This window comes from Notamacropus eugenii, chromosome 2 (assembly GCF_028372415.1).
Source record: "Notamacropus eugenii isolate mMacEug1 chromosome 2, mMacEug1.pri_v2, whole genome shotgun sequence".
Taxonomy (NCBI): Eukaryota; Metazoa; Chordata; class Mammalia; order Diprotodontia; family Macropodidae; genus Notamacropus; species Notamacropus eugenii.
The window spans coordinates 400,728,122-400,740,596 of record NC_092873.1 but is presented as its reverse complement, the minus strand read 5'-3'; the positions used below and the strand labels follow the sequence as shown (position 1 = coordinate 400,740,596).

At 35.1% G+C, this 12,475-nt stretch overlaps 1 protein-coding gene across 1 annotated transcript in view; it reads right to left on the bottom strand.

Annotated features, from left to right (window-relative positions):
* Nucleotides 1-12,475, bottom strand: part of FMN2 (formin 2) — a 441,094-nt gene that overhangs the window by 424,220 nt on the left and 4,399 nt on the right. The gene's annotated exons all lie outside the window — the stretch shown is intronic.

Below are 12,475 nucleotides of genomic sequence, written 5' to 3'. Positions count from 1 at the left end.
GGAAAAAGGAATATAAACTTTCTGGGAGAAAAATTAACATTTAATGAAATAGAGGACTTTCAAGCATTCCTAATTAAAAGAACAGAGTGAATTGAAAAATCTGACCTCCAAATACAAGACTCAAGAGCAACATAAAAAGGTAAAAAAGAAACAAGAAAGAGAAAACATACGAAATTCAATGAAGTGAAACTTTATATTTCTATATGGCATATATTTGTGCATATGTAAGCATATAGATACATGTATTCATATATACACACATATACATACATATGTATACACATACATATTTACAAACATATGGGTATATGTGTGTATACATATGTATATATGTGTGTGTATGTATATGTGTATATATATATATGTGTATATATATATATACACGGACAGAGGGTATGGATATAAGGTGACTTTGATGGCATGATATCTCAAAAAAAAAAATAAAGGGGTGAGAAGGAAAATTGCACCAGAAGAAGGAGGATTGAGATTGAATGTGGTAAATTATTCCACATAAAAGAGGCATGAGAGAGCTGTTATAATACAGGGGAAGATGAGGGTATGGAAGTCGACAAAATCTAAACCTTACACTCATCAAAATTGACTCAAAGAGGGAATAACATATACATTCAGTCAGATACAAAATCTATCTTAACCTATAAGAATGTAAAAAGGAACAAGGATAACAGAAAGGAGGAGTACTGATAAAAGGGAGGATAAAAAGGATATTAGGGAACATGGTGGTCAGAAGTAAAACACTTCTGAGGAGATAAAAGGTGGGGGAGGTAAGAGAACGGGGTGGGGGCTAAACAAGGGAAAAATAGCATGGAGGGAAATATACAGTTATCATAACTACAAATGGGAACTCCATGAATTCACCCATAAAAGAGAAACAGATAGCAGAATGGATTAAAAACTAAAATCTTACAATATGTTGTTTATATGAAAAACATCTGAAACAGAGAGATACACACAGGGTAAAGGTAAGGGGCAGAATTTATTGTATGTCAGCTGAAACAAAGAATACAATGGTAGCAATTATGATCTCAGACAAGGCATAAGCAAAAATTTCTCATAAAAAAGAGATAAGGAAGAAAACTATATCTTACTGACAGGAACTATAGATAATGAAGTCATATCAATACCAAAAATAGCATCTAAATTTTTGAAGAAGTTACATGGGTTACAGGAGGAAATAAATAATAAAACTAGTTTTCCTTTCTCCACTTTCCTGTCTCAGAACTAGATCAATTTAATAAAAAAAAATAAGTTAAGAAGGTGAATAAAATTCTGGAAAAGTTAGATATGAAAGATCTCTGGAGAAAACTGAATGAGAATAGAAAGGGACATAGCTTTTTCTCAACCTCTATATTGCACCTATATAAAAATTGACCGTTAGGACATAAATATTTCACAACCCAATACTGAGAAGTAGAAATAATAAGCATGTCTTTTTCAGACTGTAATGCAATAAAAATTACATTCAGTCATGGACAATAGAGATTTAGAATTAATTGGACATTAAATAATCTAATCCTAAACAAAAAGGTGAGTCAAAGAACAAATCATAGAAGCAATCAATGGTTTCATTAAAGAAAATGACAACAGTGAGTAAACCCAACAAAAGCCAACACAGGACTTTGCAAAAAATTTACATTTTTAATTGTTTAGTTGAGTAAAATTGAGAAAAAGGTGAAAAATGAATTGGGCATGAAACTAAAAAAAAACTAGAAAAAGAACAAATTAAAAACCTCCAAATCACCAAACTGGAAATCTTGAAAATCACAGGAGAGATTAATACAATTGAAAGTAGGAAAACCATTGAACTAATAAATAAAATCCAATAAAATAGATAAACCATTGGTTATTTTGATTTAGAAAAAGGAAAAAAGAAAACCAAATTACTAGTGTCAAAAATGAAAGGAGTGAAATCACCATTAATGAGAAGGAAATTAAGACAATTGTTGAACTCTTTTGCCCAATTATATGTCAAAAAATTTAACAATCTAACTGGAATGAATGGATATCTACAAAAATATAAATTACCCAGATTAATAGAAGAAGAAATAAAACACTTTAAAAATCCAATCTTAGAAAAGGAAATTGAACAAGCCATCAATGAACTTCCTAAGAAAAAATTCCCAGGACCTGATGAATTCAGCAAATTCTACCAAACATTTGAAAAAAACAATTAATCCCAATACAATTTAAACTATTTGGAAAAATAGGCAAAGCAGGAGTCCTAGCAAATTCCTTTGACAACACAAATATGATGCTGATACCCAAACCAAGAAGAACCAAAACAGAGAAAGAAAATTATAGATCAACTTTCCTAATGAATGTTGATGCAAAATTTTTAAATACAATACAAGCCAAGAGATTACAGCAATATATCAGAATGATCACATACTATGATCAGGTGGGATTTTTACCAGGAATTCAGGGCTAGTTCAACATTAGGAAAGCTATCAGCATAATTGACCACATCAATACCAAGCCAACAGAAACCACATGATTATCTCAATGGATGCAGAAAAAAACCTTTGACAAAATACAGCACCCATTCCTATTAAAAACACTAGAGAGCACAGCAATAAATGCAACATACCTTAAAATGATAAGTAATATTTATCTAAAGCCATCAATGAATCATTATCTATAATGGAGATAAGCTAGAAGCCTTCCCAGTATAATCAGGGATGAAGCAAGCATGCTCATTATCACCTCTGTTATTTTAATATTGTACTAGAAATATTAGCTATACCAATAAGACAAGAAAAAGAAATTAAAGGAATTGTAATAGGCAATAAGGAAACAAAACTGTCTCTGTTTGGAGGTGATATGGTGTAATACTTAGAGAATCCTAGAGAATCAACTAAAAAACTACTTTATTAACAATTTTAGCAAAGTTGTAGGATACAAAATAAGCCCACATAAGTCATCAGCACTGCTATATATTACCAATAAGGTCAAGCAGCAAGAGATTGAAAGAGAAATTCCCTTTATAATAACTGTAGACAATATAAAATATTTGGGATTCTACCTGCCAGGACATACCCAGGTGTAGCAGCAAGCACCCTGACACATCCAGGATGGCATAATAGCACAGGTTCTTAGATCTGCTTCTCACCTCAGAGTATGTTTATACTTTTCAGAGTCAGAGGACATCATGACTCTCATGACCCAGTGCCTCATTAGAAATTAACAAAAGGTATGGGCCTTCCTACAAAATAAGTCTACCCTAATCAAGCTTCCCTTAATGTGCTCCATCTGAGGCCTGTTAATGGGCAGGAAAAATCTTTAACTCTCATTAAAATTTTGCCAGGAATTATATGAACATAACCATAAAACATTTTTGACACAATAAAGTAAGGTTTAAACAACTGGAAAAATGTTAATTACTCATGAATATAATAAAAATGACAATTCTATCTAAATTGATCTGTTTATTCCATGCCATAACAAACAATGAAAAATATTTTATAGAGCTAGAAAAAATAATAACAAAATTCATCCGGAAGAACAAAAACTCAAGGACATGAAGGAATTCAATGAAAAAAAGTGAAAGAAGGTGGTCTAGCCATACCAGGTCTCAAACTTTAGTATAAAGTGGTAATTATCAAAAGAATCTCATACTGGCTAAGAAACAGAGTCATAGATCAGTGGAATAGATTAAATACAAAGGACATCATAGTAAATGTGCAAAGTAATCTGGTATATGATAAACCCAGAGATCCAAGCTTTTGAAATAAAAACTCATTATTTGACAAAAAACTTCTGGGAAAACTGAAAAACAATATGGCAGAAATTAGGTATAGACCAACAACTCATACCTTATACCAAGAGGTGGTCAAAATTGGTACATGATTCACATGTAAAGGGTGATATCATAAGCAAATTAAGAGAGCATGGAATAGCTTATCAGTCAGATTAATGGATAAGGGAAGAATTTAGGACTAAAGAAAATATAGAGAGTACTACAAAATGTAAACTATATAATTTTGATTGTATAAAATGTTAAAGTTTTTGTACAAACAAAACTAATGCAACCAAAATTATTAGAAAAGCAGAAAACTGCAGAAAAACTTACCAACAAGTATCTCTCATAAAGGCCTCATTTCTCAAATTTATTGAGAACTGAATCAAATTTATAAAAATACAAGTCATTCCCCAATTGATAAATGGTCAAAGGATATGAACAGGCAGTTTTCAGACAAAGAAATCAAAACTATCTATAATCGTAAGTCACTACTGATCAAAGAAATGCAAATTAAAACAACTCTGAGGTACCACCTCATAACTACCAGATTGGTAATATGAAAAAAAAAAGGAAAATGTTGGGTGTTGGAGGGATGTGGGAAAACTGGGACACTACGCATTGTTTGTGGAGTTGTGACTGATCCAACCATTCTGGAGAGTAATTTAGAACTACGCCCAGAGGGCTGTAAAACTATGCATATCTTTTGATTTAGCAATACTACTGCTAGATCCCAAAATCATGCAAAAAAAGGGAAAAGGACTTATTTTTCCAAAAATAATTCTAGCAGCTCTTTCTGTGGGGGCAAAGAACTGGAAATTAAAGGGATGCCCATCAATTAGAGAATGGTTAAACAAGCTATGGTATATGATTGTAGTAGAATATTATTGTGCTATAAGAAATGGTAAGGAGGATGATTTCAGAAAAATCTGGAAAGACTTATATGACCTGATGCATAGTAAAGTGAACAGAACCAGGAGAACATTGTACAAACAGCAACACTGTTTGATGAAGAACTGCGAATGACCTAGCTATTCTCAGCAATACCATGATCCAAAACAATCTAAAAGACTAATGATGAAGCATACCATCTGCCTCCAGAGAAAGAACTGATGTTTGAATACAGAGTGAAACGTTATTTTTCACATTTTTTCTTTCATTTAAAAAATTTAATTGATCCTTCATGTTCCAAATGACGGATGTGAAAATGTTTTACATAATTGCACATGTATAACCTATATCTGATTGCTTATCGTCTCAGAGAGGGGTGAGGCAAGAAGTAGAACTTGGAACTCAGAACTTTAAATAAAAATGCTAATAGAAAAAATCAATTAAGGGTATTATGGTTTACAAAACTACTCATAAATTATTAAAACCATTCTAAGTTTAAATCATGAAATTGGCCCATTCTACTTCATCTGTTTTTAATGTGGCATGTTCTCCAAATAGGCTGAACCTGCTTACAGGTCAGAAAAGACATCTTTTGAAAACTCAAGGGATCCCCTCTGTGCTTCTATTTCCTGCATAATTTGTCAAATGGAAATACAAATCTCTAAATGACAGTGTATAACAAAACCACTCCAGATCTAGTGCCCAAAAAAGTGGGATGGAAAACATTTACAAATTCTAGGCAAAAATTAGTGAACATAAAATCTAAAAAGAAATTCACTGTGGTATAGTTAATTCATAGAAATAATGGTATCATTTGATTGCATCTGTGTGAGACTCCTTTAATTCAACCATTAACTATATAGTCCTCCATCCTTTCAAGATACTATAGCAATCTTATTACTTAGACAATAAAATACACTTCTAACTTACTCGCTCAATAATAGGTTATCTGGTGGCAGGACTGGGAATAGACTCCTATTCTTTTAAATCCCTGAGTCACACATGGTAATGGGCCCCTTGATTTATGTATCACCATAAAATAGGATTGACCACTATACACATAATCACAAGCTGAGCTTTTTCTCCAGTGTGCAAACATCTGGATTTAAACTGTTCACACTACAAACTAACCATCCAGCAAATCAAATTTTCCTTAAAATTTAGCTAAAATTTGAACATCTAAAATCTTATTGTCAATAATATTTGATATCATCATTTTCTCCATCTTCTGTATGACCATTCTTAGGTCTAAAAATATCTTTATTCCAAGATATAAATAGATTTCATTGCTGGCATGGGCATAGTCAGTTTCATCTATGTCAATAAATAAAAGCAATAAATTTTCAAAACATTATTTTGTAGGAAGGTTTAATCTCCTATCATTAGAGGGATAAGAGTAACCTTGAAAGGACATTCTCTAGATAGTGCCTGCTACAAGCTTATTATCCTCTCCCCCTCTCCCTAAAACACAAGCAAACACACCTTTCTTCGTATGACTCCACTGTTTCTGTCTGTGGCTCCCAGATTTACAGTGTCTACATATAAAATTTTAGTAATATTGCTGACTTCTTATTCTTTCTCACTCCTCACAGTCACTAAGTACTGTCATTTCTACCTCCATAAAATAGCTTTCCTACTGTCCTTCCCCAATGCCACCACCCTAGAACGCAATCTCATTACCACCTATGCTGAACCACAGTAATAGCCTGGGGGCTGTAGATCTTATTAATATCCTTCACCTGCCTTTAAATGATCTTTCATACCTATCTTGTGGTTGTACAGTGGACAAAGGATCGGCCCTGAGTTAAGAAGACCCAAGTTCAAGTCCTCTAGCTTCAGAAACTTATTAGCTGTGTGAACAGGGACAAGTCACTTAATCTTTGATTGTCTGTTTCCTCAACTGTAAAATGGGGATTATAATTAGCACTTACCTCAAGGGTCGTTATGAGGATCAAATGAGATAATATTTGTAAAAGTACTTACCACAATGCCCCACAAAGGGCAGGTACTTTGTAAAGGTTTATTACCTCTCCTCCCCCTTTGCCTTAGTCAAAAACCTTCAGAGGCTTCCAATTGCCTCCCTAGTAAAAGTTCAAACCCCATTGCCAGGCATTCAAGACCCTCTACAATCTGATACCCTCCTACCCTTCCAACCTTATTCGTTGAATTCTATGTTCTTGATAAATTGGACTATTCTCTAAATATTCTAGAATTCCTGAACATGTTCAGCACTCTTATAGCTCCATACCTTTGCATATATTCTGTTCCCTAAATTTAGAAAACCCTCCCTTCTCCTCTTTGACTCTTGAATCCCTGAACATTCTTTAAAGGAAGACTTAAATGCTTCCTGTATAGTGAAGCCTTCCCTGATCTTCCTCTACTTCAGAACTCACATAACATTTGTTTCAACTCTATACTACACTTAGGATATCATACTGTGCATTATCACTGTCTATATATGTTTTGTGGAGCAGCTAGGTGGTACAGAGTACCAAGCCAGAAGTCAGGAAGACTCATCTTCCTAAGTTCAAATCTAGCCTCAGATACTTACTAGCTATGTGACCCTAGACAAGTAACTAATCCCTGTATACCTCAGTTCCCCCTCTATAAAATGAACTGGAGAAGTACATGGCAAACCACTCCAGTATCTTTGCCAAGAGAACCCCAAATTGCATCAGGAAGAGTTGGACACAACTGAACAACAATAACAAATGTGTTTTGTGTGTAGATTACACTATAAACTCCATGAAGATACTTCAGCTAACTAATCAATCCACAGGTGGTTAGTGGTATTATCCTTTTCTATGCAGATCACCCATGAGCTCTCCTTTCCATGTTCTCCACATGCTCTGCTCCAGACAAACTGATCTGTTTACCATCCCCCAAACATTGTTTGAATTTTCCTACTTTGTTCATAGCAAGTGAGGAACCACTAAAAGTTTCTGAGAAAATGAAAATAATGATGAAGGCAGAGGCTTTTGCAAAGTTCCACTTTTTAGCACTTTGGAGGTCAGTCAATAAATGCTTACTCACTTAGAATATTCTAGGCATTGTGCTAAATGTAAGGAAAAAGTAAAAAAAAGCAATCTCTGCCTTAGATGGTGTTTTAGTTTCCTCCAATCAGAGGAGTAGAAAAAACTGATGAGGTATGAATGCTCAGGCTGATTCTGTCTTGCAGCATGATGAGGAGCCTGATGATGAAGTTCCTGGAGGCATGATGGGAAAGTGCAAAGGACTGCAGCCAGTTGAAAAATGAAGAGATAGGTAGCTTGGTTGTCCTAGTTAGGTGATAAGGACATGAAATAAGCAGCTGGCTTCATTCTGTACTACCTGGTAGTTCAAACGATTTTCTGAAATGTTGCCTTTTATTTGGAGCCACTGGAAATGACCCTGACTAACTGTTAGGGCTGCTCTGGCTCACAAGTGAAATGCCTGCACTTGTTTTTTGGGGTTGTTATTGAGTTGTTTTAGTTGTGCCCAACTCTTTGTGACTCCATTTGGTGTTTTCTTGGCAAAGATACTGGAGTGGTTTGCCATTTCCTTCTCCAGCTCATTTTACAGATGAGGAAACTGAAGCAAACAGGGTTAAGCAACTTGCCCAGGGTGACACAGCTAGTAAATGTCTAAGGCTGGATTTGAACTCACGAACATGAGTCTTCTTAACCCCAGGTTCAGTACTCTACTCACTGCACAACATAGTTTGTTTCTACCTTTTTTAAGAAAATAGTTTTCAAGTGTGAGTTTTTATAATGAAAACTCATTTTTAATTAAGAAGTACTTAATAAGCATCTAATGTATGGGTAGTGTTTGACAAAAGCAGAAAAAGATGAACACAATATCACCCACGGTGCAGAAAGTCCCAGTGAAATATAGTGGAAACAGAGTTTGTTACTGGAGTCAGTAGATGTGGATTTGAAACTAGGCTCTCACGCTTACTATTTGTGTGATTTCAGGCAAGGCAGATTACCTTTGTGGGCCTCAATGTTCTTCTCTGTAAGGTGAAGGGTTTGGACTATAAAATGATTCCTGAGGTACCCCTTAGCTTCAAAACCTATGTTCCCCATCAAAAAAAATGATTGAAATAACATTTACCTAATTCTCCCAGTTAGAGTAACTATTATAAGCACCACCCACCAGAGTAATTCCAGCACCTCTTTCAATGGCATCATATGGCATCTGAAGTCTGAAAGCACCTGTTCAGTTTCAAACACATTTGGCATCTATCCAGCTGCTTAAATGCACTAAAGACTAGACCAGTCATCAGCTCAAAAATCAGTCATTAAAAGCCATTACTAGAAGGTATGTGGGTGACTTGACTGCCATCCAGACCCACATTCTGAATACTAGAGACCTACAGAACTGGGGGAGGGGGAGAACTGGAAGTTGATTTTCTGACCAAAGCAAAAATGCTTCTAGTACTTACTAATACTCCTACTTGCCACAATCACCAAATTCCAGTTGAATACAGAAAGATCCTGTAGTGCTGGTACCATGGGACAAGGAAAGCATGTGTGATATTTTTTGCAGATACAATAAAAAAGTTGTCCATACATCACTACTATCCAAGTCTGGTTAGATTAGAGCATGGACTGTATTACCTGCTCAGTGATCTATCTAAATAAGGACTGCGGTCTAAATTCCAAATACCAGAGACTAAAACTTCAGCTTTGCCATGGGGAAACTTTCAGTCTTTAAGGCTTTACTGTGTTGCTGTTTAGGGTTTCCTGTGTATTTATTATCGTAAGCATAAAAAGTTAGCAAAAGAGTTTATATTTTTATTTATTTTCTATTCTATACTCCATCCTTCAGCCCCACTTTCTTGATCCTCAAAAAGAAAAAAACCACAAGCTTATTGGAGAAAAGATAGATACTAAAAAATCATTATATACAGAGTTCTGACTTCCAGCAAAATTGAAACTGCAGCTTGGCACTTTATAAAGAAATATTTACATGCAAGGTAAGTGGTTTTACTTTGTGAGCACTGAAAATGTGCTGATTTCACACCCTCCCAGAAGTCTTCTTCACCTTTAGAACAGGATATAGTAACATTGCATATGAGAAAATCAGAGAATGGCAGAACTAACTGTAGGGGGCTTTAAAGACAATTTAACCCAACACCCACATTTTAAAGAGGTGAGAGCTAAAGGCCAGGGAAATACAGTGATTTGCCTGAAGATGTATTGCTAGTAAGTGACCGAACTAGAATTCAAATCCAATTCTCTAGTAAGCAAGTGCCATGTTCTTTTCATTTAATACTGGTACTCATCAACTAGCTAGACAGACACAGACAAGACAATTGGCGTATTTTTTTTCTGTCATAGATCTCACTATCTCATCCAGACAAGAAGTACAGCATTCATTTATGGACCTGACCCCACTACCGACTGGTATAGAAGCTTATAGCTTCTTTGATTCTGACAAGGGCAGTTTTACCCTCCCTAGACAGCCTAGTGGCTTTTTTTCCCCAGGGTCTTACCATATTTGTGTCAAATTTTGCATGGATAACCAACCTGCATAGCTCACTGTATCTCAGAACTTCTGAATTCAAGTGATCTATTAGTTCAGTGTCCATAGTAGAAGGGGACTTCAAGCGTGTACCATCACACCTGGAGGAAGTGGATTTGTTGAAAAGGACTAACTAGTCAAAGTTCACACCCCCAAATTCATCCACTTAATTTCCTGTATTTTACTCATAAGAGAGCCCCTCAGAGTTTTATTCCATATGCAATTCTAACAAGCTTGGTTGAGGACAAAGCATATTGGATAGCCCTAAGACATAACAACTGAAAGGATGACAGGAAAGGAGATGGAAAAAACAAACAAAAGAACAAAAGACTCCTAAAACCAGCTTTGCTATAGGGACAAATAGCCCAACACAGCTCAACAGACCTGAGGGTATTACTGTATTATAGTACAGAGCAGGACAGCGTGTTCTCGATAATGACCTGGAGTCATCAAGCAAAGGTTAAAATGAGTTCAGAATCCTCCTATAACAGAAAAGCCTAAAGCATGGAATATTCCTGAAAGTTTTCCATCAAAAATTATATATGTAAAAACCCTATTTGACACTTTAAAAGGTAAGCATCAGCAGTCTGGAAAACACAGGAAAAGATACCTCATTCCCTGATGGCTCTAGATATATGGCACTTTATGGAATATGCTTTACATATACTATATTAATGGAATCTCTCAATTTTCCATATTCCTTTCTTTTCTAAAAATTAGAAGCATTCCTATTGAATGGATTGTAAGGTAGTTTCAATTTGAATGTCTTCCCCATGACATTATTTCTTGGTAGCATAGCTACCTCCTCTCTACAATAAGGAAATGGAGAAGGGTTAAATGATATGAAATTTCTAAAAAAAAAAATGAAAACAAAAACAACTTTCTCTAACATATACAAAAACAGATTACTATAAAGTTTTTCCTAATGTTCTCTAGTCATTACTCCTCTCTGTATGGTTCAAAATAAAATGTACCTATGGAACTTCATAGATATAATAATCACCTTGCTTTCCAAGGCAGCAGACAGTGAATTGCTGTCCCCCAGGACATAGCAAGTGCTCTCTTGACCTCTGGATATTTCAAAGACAGTCATAACAAAGTAAGCAGTGAGAAGGAACCAGAAGCAATGCCTGAACAATGTGCAAATGGTCGATACTTGGAATAAAGGACTTTTGGATGAAGTCTGGATTCTCACTGCTGCCACATGGCAGATGTGCAAAGAGAGAAAGAAATATCATGAATTATACTGCAATGCTACCCAAGCAAAACTGTTGGGAAAAAAATACTAAAATAGTGTATGTATATGTGTGTGTGTGTATATACATGTGTGTATACATATGTATATATGTGTATATTTATATTTTTAAGAAAAAAGATGTGGTGTTATGTAACATTTAGAGAGAATAATAGTCCCTGAAACATTTGTAAAGGCAATAGAATCAACCTCTGTTTAAAAATGTAAAATATTTTCTTGTAATATTAGACATCCAGGTCGAATCAAACGATTTCTATTTCTGGCACTGCTATTGAATCACCAAATATCCTTGAGAAAGTGATTTCACTTCTTTTGTCTACTTTACTTCTCCTTCAGTAAAATGGGAAACCAAAATGGCCACCTCTCTTTTCAAACAATATTCATGGAGTAGATAATATAAAGTGGTTAAAAAGTAACTGCCTCCATAGATGCACAGAAGCTGCTTTACCAAGTAGATAGAGTACTAGGCTTTACACAAGGAACACCTGGATTTAACCAGACTTCTGATACTATAAAGCTATAGGACCCTGGGCAAATCAAAACCTTTATGAATCTCAAGCAGGAGCTAAAGCTTAGTCATACTCAGGTTATAATTTTCCTTTCCGGTGAGACTTTCAATGCTTGTAATTGCCCACAAAAACCCCAGATCTTTTGTGTAATTACATACATGTGTATGTACATCCACAGGTTGTAACATATGGTTACCTATTTTCATTAGTCAAAGAAAATAGCCCAAGACCATTTTGAAGACAACTTATGTCACATCCATATACTATGTCCCCAGGTTTTTCATGGTAAGGCAAAACAGAGGGGTCAGAATTTTCTAAGCCTAAATCATCTTCATGAAGAGGGTTTGCTGCTATGGCTCCTTCTGATATTAACTAACCATTTGTTCAAAGCCCCAAGATTCACAAGTATCTTAATTTCTGAACCACAGAACTGAAGAAATCACATTTTTAATGGATAACATTTATATAATGCATTAAAGTTTGCAGAGCACTTTATGTATATTATTTTATTTGATCCTGACAACAACCCTGGTTTTCCCTACTCCTGCAAATTCTTATCAT